At 45.0% G+C, this 9876-nt stretch overlaps 1 pseudogene; it reads right to left on the reverse strand.

The window, feature by feature from the left end:
• Window positions 1-7829, reverse strand: part of LOC113017705 (H-2 class II histocompatibility antigen, E-S beta chain-like) — a 31229-nt pseudogene extending 23400 nt beyond the window's left edge.
• Window positions 7830-9876: the final 2047 nt, after the last annotated feature.

Consider the following 9876-nt stretch of genomic DNA (forward strand, 5'->3'; position numbering starts at 1 on the left):
ATGTCGTTCGGACTGGAGAAGTGTAGTCAGATGGTAACAAAGAGAGGGAAGGTAGTCAGAACTGAGGGGATTGAACTACCAGAAGGCAACATTGCAGACATAGAGGACAGTTACAAGTACCTGGGGATCCCGCAGGCGAATGGGAACCATGAAGAGGCCGCTAGAAAAGCTGCAACCACCAAGTACCTGCAGAGGGTCAGGCAAGTTCTGAGGAGTCAGCTGAACGGTAAGAACAAGATCCGGGCCATCAACACCTACGCCCTGCCCGTGATCAGGTACCCTGCTGGGGTAATAGGCTGGCCAAAGGAGGAGATAGAAGCCACTGACATAAAGACAAGAAAGCTCCTTACCATGCATGGAGGGTTTCACCCCTAGTCCAGCACCCTGAGGCTGTACGCTAAGCGGAAGGAAGGGGGCCGGGGACTGGTGAGTGTCAGCACCACAGTCCAGGATGAGACAACGAACATCCAAGAATACATTGGGAAGATGGCCCCAACTGACCGAGTGCTCAGTGAATACCTCAGGCAGCAGAAACCCAAGAAAGAGGAGGGAGACGAGGAACCATCATGGAAGGACAGGCCCCTGCACGGTATGTACCACCGGCAGATAGAGGAGGTGGCTGATATCCAGAAATCCTACCAGTGGCTGGACAAAGCTGGACTGAAAGACACCACAGAGGCACTAATCATGGCAGCACAGGAACAAGCTCTGAGTACATAGAGGCTGGGGTCTATCACACCAGGCAAGACCCCAGGTGCAGGCTGTGTAAAGATGCCCCAGAGACAATCCAGCACATAACAGCAGGGTGCAAGATGCTAGCAGGCAAGGCATACATGGAACGCCATAACCAAGTGGCCGGCATAGTGTACAGGAACATCTGTGCCGAGTATAACCTGGAAGTCCCGAGGTCAAAATGGGAGATGCCCCCAAGGGTGGTGGAGAATGACCGAGCTAAGATCCTGTGGGACTTCCAGATACAGATGGACAAAATGGTGGTGGCTAACCAACCGGACATAGTGGTGGTAGACAAACAGAAGAAGACGGCCGTAGTGATCGATGTAGCGGTTCCCAATGACAGCAATATCAGGAAGAAGGAACACGAGAAGCTGGAGAAATACCAAGGGCTCAGAGAAGAGCTCGAGAGGATGTGGAGGGTGAAGGTAACGGTGGTCCCCGTGGTAATCGGAGCACTAGGTGCGGTGACTCCCAAGCTAGGCGAGTGGCTCCAGCAGATCCCGGGAACAACATCGGAGATCTCTGTCCAGAAGAGCGCAGTCCTGGGAACAGCTAAGATACTGCAGGACCCTCAAGCTCCCAGGCCTCTGGTAGAGGACCCGAGCTTGAAGGATAAACCGCCCGCAGGGGCGTGCTGGGTGTTGTGTATATATTACAGCAGTGAGCTTGAACTCTGTGTCAAAGATTCAAGTTGCAGTTATTTATATTTCCTATCACCTTAAATCTTCACTCAAAGACAAGTACCTTTAACAGTGTATATATAGATGTGTTATACATAAGAGACAAATATTGTTCGTTTAATATGTTGTCATTACTAAATTTGGCTCAATGCTTACATACATGTGTAAAAAGCAAATGTACGAACTGTGATAACTGTGTCTGATAGAATGAAGAGTAGACTGATATATGAAATATTCCTTTATTGGGTGAGAGAATCAGACCATGTCATAATGAATGAATGAATGAATGCTTTATTGGCCATATGCAGGTTGCCCCACAGAGGAATAGGTGTTAACCATGCTGCGTTCGGTGTGGGAGGCCGCGCCTCGTCCCATCGCTTCAATTCCAGCGGTCAGCTTAGGGGGGGTTTGAACAGCTGGTTCCGCTCTCTTATTTCTCCGATAGGTCAGGGCCAAGCCAGCTCCGATCAGCAAGAACCCTGTTATCATGGTTCCGAATAGGTAAATATCCTCAGCGTCCTCAATAGACAGTCCCGCCAGGCACAAGATCCTCCAGGTCTGCCACCCATCCATCGTGTATCCGGCAGGGAAAGTCTCTCCAGGGCACTCGGGTTCTCCCGAGCCCAGACTTCTCGTTGAGAAGAGGGTGTCAATAGCATTCAGAGACCAGTTGATCAAATCCATAATTCTCTGTTAGGTTTTAGAGAACGACAGTGAGAGACTGTTCCAGGGAAAAGTAATACACACGAGACAAGACAGGACACAAGAGGCTAAGCAGGGAAGATAAGGGGAAGGAGGAGAGGAGAAAAGTGCGACCGCCTTCACCGAGAGCCAAGTAAGAATAACTGCTGTAAGTCACACAGAATAGATATCAGAGCCTTAAACAGGCTGACGTCTGCTAAATGGGTCAAACTGGGCAGAAAGTCTACAAACACATAACATCCTTATAGAATATGATGTAACACTATAGATCAACTTAGCTCAGAATATATAAAGCATATAAACAATTACAGCAATATGATGCAACAAACACAGCAGCTACTGATCCAAAATACTCAAAGCTTCATAGAACTGAAACCAACATTTATTTTAGCTCCATTCTGCTGCTGATACAGACTTTAGGTTTCTGAACATTAAACTTGTTGCTGCCTTTCATAGTGTGTAACTTGAAGGCCCTGAGTACTTTCTCCCACACTGGAAACACTGGGATGATCACATTATTTGAACATTACCTAATAAGACTGATTCAGCACAGACAGTTATGTTAAACTTTCCTAGCAGTCCTTCACAAACAGGGAACAGTCTGTCTATTCTCTCCATCTGTCAGCTGCTGCTGGCTCTTCCTCCTCCTCTTCCTCACACACTGCTGAGTTTGTCCTGGTGGATCATCAGGGCTGCAAAGCCTCACAGATGATGTGCAGCAGTGGCTCCCTCAGTCTGTCCTCACTCTGGACACTTGCAGTCGTCACACATGGAAATCAAATGTGTGATAAGCTGCAGGATTCAAACACAAATGTAACTTATAAACACATGTTCATACTTTTATTCCACAACCAGAGAGAAAGAAACAGAGAGAGAGTGCAGGACAGACAGACAGGTGACAGTCTCAGGTGTACACACTGCTACACAACAGCACCAGAGAAGCAGGATTTAGTGTTTGTGTTATTACGAGTGTAAACAAGAAGAGTTCCAGATGGTGCAGTGGACACATGTGTGACTGCTGTGATTAAAGCATCTTTCTTTCAGCTTAACGAGTGAACCGTCAGCTCGTTCAAACACACGTTAAAGTCCGTTTGGCTCGACACCACCGAACAGAGGCAGCAATATAACACAGCTCACATTAACAGTGCAGTGAATCCTGCTTGTGCCGTGATATTCAGGACTGCAAACCGAGCAGCATCACTGACTTTCAGCTTGTTGTGTTTGTGGATATATGACTGACTTTAATTATCCACAAAATCATCACATTCTCTTTAAGATTAAGGTTGACTATTGAACGGCGTTTATTTTAAAGTAAAGGCTTTAAAACCAACAAACTTCACTAATGTCACATAACTTTGCCGACATGTGGCCAACAGTAATGTTTTAATGTTCTTCATTATTAAATATTCGCACATAAATGACTGACATCATATTCAGTACTTACTTTTGACAGTTCACTCTTCGGCCGCTCCCTTCTGCCGTATTTTGCGGCAAAATTATCCACACCCACCGCCGCGCAATGAATTGTGGGATATTTTGGACCATGAAGCATGCACCGGACCACGCTTGATATTTGGGGGAATCTACGGTGCATTTGGAGTATGCATTTGAAGTACACTTCGAATTGGGACAGCCGTCATCGCGTGGCGGTGACGTAATCACACTTAAAATGCGTACTTCAAGCGTGCAGACCCTGAATTGGGACACAGCCATAGACGCTGCAGACCAACATGGCAGGATGCTGACTGGAAGCAGGCATTGTGGAGTGAAGTTTGATGTAGGGCTTAGCTGGAAGACATTTTTACTGTTATTGTTAACGTCATATCATCAGGGATGATTGTATTCATGAGTATTACAGTTTTTGCCCGTTGCTTGAACACATTTTGCAAAACTTTGCTCATTGTGCCAAAACTCTAAACACAAGTAAACATGACACAACACTGAAATATACCATTCACATCTGTGCCAAATTGAAACTCTACTCTCAAAACCTAAACTCTGCTGTCAAAACCTAACATTCCTCTGTCAAAATGTAACCCTGTTGACAAAATGACACATACTTGCATCACATGCAAACACTTTCAGATCAGGGGGAACACACTCGTCTACTTCATATAAAACACTGCAGTCTTTGATTTTCATTGTTTATTCAGAAGACATATTTGGGGTCTGGCCACAGGACCTCATCGACATCGCAAGCAATGTCTTCTCCCGCTGGGCACCGGGGAAAACCGGGGTACTACAGTGCTACACATACAGGACCCTCAGCCATCACACAGGTACCTGTGTAGCTCTCAGAATGGATCCATGTGGTACTGATATGGTACATATTCAGCTGCTGCTGGACTTCACCAATACTCTATTGTAAATGTAAGGGACAGTTACACGTACCCGTACATATTCAGCTCGAAGTCCTTTGACCCTGTCACTGTTCCTCTCGAATGGGACTCTGTAGAGCTGCTTCATGGTGATGCTGTGTTTACCAAAAATGCGTCTGATGGTGGTGATGCTCACATGGTCTATGTTGCTGAACACTCGCCTGTCTGCAAGTATTTTCCGTCGTAGCTGGTGGAGACGGATGGCATTGTCTGCCCTCACTAGGTCCACAACAGCAAGTTCCTGCCGTTGTGTGAACAGGCGTTGGCGTCCTCCCCCAGAAGGTCTTCGAGTCATTCTAGAGAAATACAACCACATATTGTCATCGGTTTGCTTATTTTTCTTACAGTACTTCACTGTATGTACTGTGTCATCCACTGTACAACACTGTACTTCAATATAAGTAATCATGGTATGTTTCACAGAAACTACCACTTTGGCTGCAAAAGCAGCATTAGCACCCTGCAATACCCTGCACACTTGATATGGTAACTGTAGAACAGTACTATGAAAACCATCTGAGTAGAGTAGAAGGCAGTGAGATGAAGACAGACCTGTTTTCTAGTCGGAATTTTCTTATTACAGATGCCACTGTGAAGCGGCTTAGATGTGGGTGGACTCTCTGCCCAGCTTCCCTCATAGTCAGGCCGTGGTTGATGACATGGTCCACCAAAGTTGCTCTTATATCATCAGAAATATGGGTCCGTGCATGGCCTCTTTGACCTCCTCCTCCTCTTCCTCTTGCTCTCCCTCCATCCATGCTTGCAAAGTTCTTGAAATGGCTAAACTGAGGGCTTTTTGTGGTTGGCTAATTGGTGTTCAGTTTTGCAAGTAAGTGCCTTCAGGTGTGTATTTGAGTGGTTGCAATTACCCGATGTGTTTGGTATTTTGGATACATGTGTTTTCCAAATGGCACCCTGAAATTTCATTTTGTGAACGAAGTGTCTTATGTATGAAATAGAGTGTAGTATGCAGGACCATGTGTGTTGGATAAAGAAGTGTGTTGCATAATTGCAACTAGAGTGCAAAGCAGCGCTTTTGTTTAAGGCAGGGGTGTTAAACGCACGGCCCACGGGCTGGATCAGGCCCGCAAACGGGTTTAATCCGGCCCGTGAGATGATTTTGTAAAGTATAAAAATGAGCAGCAATTCTTCAATAAAGAAACTGCTGTTCCAATTGTGTCCCTTGGATGGCGCAATAGCAATTGTGAGCTACTTTGTTTTGCCCACGAAATTTAAACCTGATGTGCTTTGGCACCCTCATTGCCCCAATATGTCTCTGTCAAAAAGAGAAAAGTGGATGCAGAGTGCAGAGTGTTCCAAGAAAAATGGTCATCCTGTTTATTCACGGAAGTGAAAGCTGTATGCTTGGTGTGTTCCCAGCATGTTGCAGTGCTGAAAGAATATAACCTCCGTTGCCACTATGTGAATCTTCATGCCGACAAATATGACAACTTTCAAGGACAGCGGAGAAGAGAGAAGGTGAATGAACTGTTGGCGGGTCTGAAGAAACCGCAGTCTGTGTTTACTCACAGCCGAGACATCAGTGACGCTGCAGTGAAAGCTAGCTACCTCGTTGCTAATGACATTGCACTAGCTTCAAAACCATTTAGTGAGGGTGAATTTGTAAAAACATGTATGATGAAGGCATCTAAGATTGTGTGCCCTGCAAAGTGCCAGGCCTTTGCAAATATCAGCCTGACAGGAAACACAGTTGCTGACAGGATTTCTGATCTTTCAGCGGATTTGGACAAAAAATAGTCATTTATTGTGTTTTCAGTTGCAATTGATGAAGGCACGGACATTACAGATGTTGCACAACTGGCAATTTTCATCGGCGGAGTTGATGACACATTGACCGTCACCGAGGAGTTTGTGGAGTTGGTATCGATGACAGATACAGTGACCGCAGCTATATTTTCAACGCACTCGTCGGCGCGCTGGACAGGGTCGGAGTGGACTGGTCCCGCGCTGTCAGCCTGGCTACAGATGGTACGCCCTCAATGATCGGGAAGAAAGCAGGCGTTGTAAAAAAGTTCAGAGATAAAGTGCAATTTGCAAATGGAGGACGTGGTTTTTGGACTTTTCACTGTATTTTGCACCAGGAGGTTTTGTGTTGCAAGTCACTGAAAATGGATAACGCCATGAAGGTGGTCATCCAAACTGTTAATTTCATCCAGAAGCCTCAATCACCGTCAGTTTGACAGTCTTCTCAGAGAGAAAGACCACATCTATGGCCTGCCGTACCACACTGCGGTAAGATGGTTGAGCCGAGGTGCTGTGCTGAGGCGTTTCTTTGATTTACGAGAAGAAATTGAACAGTTTATGGAAGAAAAGGGCAAACCAGTGTTAGAATTTCATTCTGCAGAATGGATGCAGCACCTTGCATTTATGGTGGATGTTACAGAGCACTTGAATAGCTTGAACAAACAGCTGCAAGGACGCAACAAAGTTGTCACGCACTATTATGACAGCACACGTTCTTTCAAGTTGAAGCTGTTATTGTGGGAGACGCAGCTCGCTGGTGGTGATGCAGCTCACTTCCACTGAAAAATGTGTGCACGACCCAAAGTGTGGCAGATATGAAGCGGTTTAAAGATAAAATAACGGGACTGTTACTAGTTTGAGCAACAATTTCAGATTTTTGGTGAACTGGAGAAAGACTTCAAAGTTTTTTGCTCGCCGTTCACCATGAATCCCTCTGATCTGCCCGTCAGCATCCAACTTGAAATAATAGACTTGCAGTGTGACTCGGATTTGAAGGGCAAATTTGCCACAGCTGGCTTGCACACATTCTATGAGAATCTCCTGCCAGGTTACCCCAACCTGACAGCCCTCGCTGCAAAACTGTTGAGCATGTTCGGAACCACGTATCTTTGTGAGCAAGTTTTCTCTGTAATGAGCATAAATAAAACAAAACTGCGCTCAAGGCTCACGCACAGGCACTTGAATCACATCCTGAAGTTAGCTGCCGCTCAGGATGTGAAGCCTGATATTGATGAGCTGGTGAAAGCTACAGATGCCAGGTATCAGGAGTCACATAAACGATGCAACCCCACTGAAAGTGCTGCATGAGACACCCTGATGTAGTTCTGTGATCTGATCTGAGCAGCTCCTTCATCTTCATCAGCAGCTCTCTGACAGTTAAACTGTGAGTGTCTGTGTCTGTGTGTGAACCTCACAGAGTGTGTGAGAGTCTCTGAGTGACTGAAAGTGCAGCTGAGCTCTAACACAGAGCAGCCAATCACAGAGCTCACAGCTCATGATGTCATCAGTGTCCAGGCAGACAGCAGCTGAAGGTGAACATGGTATGATACAGACAGCTCTGATCGATAATCAATATTTATAGATTCTCCAAAATAAATTTCCTCTGATTGCTTTCCACTCTGAGGATTTTCAAAATAAAACAACCTTTATTTTAATAAAATGATTCAGTTTGTTTAAAGCACTGTAAAATATGAGTTGATGTCTTATTTAATTAGTTCCCAGTTTAAAACACACCTGAATTCATGCGTGTTACTGTGGAGCTGAGAGTCACAGCTGTGTTTGTCAGCAAGAAACTCCGTAAAACTTTTACAAACACAAAAACTCCATCATATGTTGTAGAGGCATCCATCAGCCTGGATCGGAGTCTTTGCTTGGCTGATTCTGGCCCCGGGCCTTATGTTCAACACCTCTGATTTAACCTGATCAGCTTTCAGAGATTATCCAGAGATTATTGATCACAGGTACGGGATCGATAGTTAACATGCTGTCAGAGGAGCAGCTGAGTTAGAGCTGAGGAGGAGTTTAAACTGTTTCCTCTGCTGTTTATCAGCCAATCAGCTGTTTGCTGTCACACAGCTCACCTGTGCAGGTGAGTCATTCCATCTCAGATCATTGTGGTTGTTCTATATCACTGATTTCATGAAAATGTGATGGTCATGTAAGATATATGTTTAAAGATAAGATACTTATTTAAACATGTAAGATATTTATGTTTTAAAGTGGTCGACCTCCAGCATGGTTATTTTTCACACACTGACATGTTTGAACATGATTATCTCAGATGCTGTTAAAGATAAAAGCCTGAAACTTTCCTTCATCATTCTTAACATCTAAATGAACCAGGACCTGTAACATCAAACAATCTGTATGTTACAATAATAAAAAAAAATCAAGCTGTCCTGTAAAGTCTCATGTTTGAAGACTCAAAGGAAGAAAATCTCATTTTAAATTAACTTTCATGCTGAACAAATATGACAAGTTACAGCACAAAAAGTAAATCATCAGCAGATACTCTGATCCACGGAGAACAAAGTTCTGCTGCTCGGACAGTAACCCTGAGAAAAATATTTAGTTAAATGTGTGAATATTTATGATCTTTAAGATCATTTCAGAGCCTGCTGACCTGGAAGAGTCTGATCAGGGACTTTGAGTCTCAGCTGTTCTCTCACTGGGAAACTGGTGCTCGGTTGGTGAATGTGGAGGTTTGATGGCACGTGTGAGCACTGTAAACTATATAAGATATGTTTGCAGACATCATGTGAGAAGCAGCTCTGTTGGTCGTCCCTCTGTGCTCCCACAGCAGGTTAAAGTTTTCTATAACAGTCACAAAAGACTGATGACAGTCAGGTGTGTGAGCTCATCAGACTGAAATGTCCCACCACTCAGCTGATAAACTGAGATGAACGTGTGGCAGGACTCCAAACAGATGCAGAACAGATCAGAACATCTGGTTTAACAGGTCAGACTGTGGATTTAGGAAATCATTGAGCAGGTTTTTCATCTCCATCCTCTTGCTGGATGAAGTCTTCAGGTTAGGGTGAGGCAGCATGGATTGAAGGAGAGAAGACAGGTTGGATCCACTGTGCTGTCATGAACAGCCTGCTGTGGGTGGAGGGTGAGGTGGAGCAGGATGCTGTGGAGGAGGTGAGGCTCCGATATTCTTGAGCTGTCACCTGGAGGGGAACAATTTCCCTTCAGGAGCCTGATGGAAGTGAATTACTTGGAGATGGAGACCAGAGGCTCCTCCAGTAGGGAGACTTAGTTGATACTGAAAGCTGAATTACTGGATGAAGTCCTGAGAGTGAGGGGTGGAGTCAGGACTTCTCCCAGTGCTTCATCTTGTGGTCCTGAATTTAGATCCTGCATCTGAAGCCTGGCACTGGACTGGTCCTGACCACAGGGTCAAGATGTTTCTAGCTTCACTGAGGAGTCCAGGAGTTGTTTGCCTTCTTCAGTCTGGTGCAGGGTGGAGGTCCTTTGAGTCTTTTCAATGATTTTTCAGCTTACACAGACATTTGTCCGACAGCTTCATTCTCTGGCTGAAACACAAAACAGCAGCAGTCAAATTATATCTGATCATTTTTACACTTTAATAAGAAACACAAGAATTTAAAACA

This window comes from Astatotilapia calliptera, unplaced genomic scaffold (genome assembly GCF_900246225.1).
Source record: "Astatotilapia calliptera unplaced genomic scaffold, fAstCal1.2 U_scaffold_19, whole genome shotgun sequence".
NCBI classification, from domain to species: domain Eukaryota; kingdom Metazoa; phylum Chordata; class Actinopteri; order Cichliformes; family Cichlidae; genus Astatotilapia; species Astatotilapia calliptera.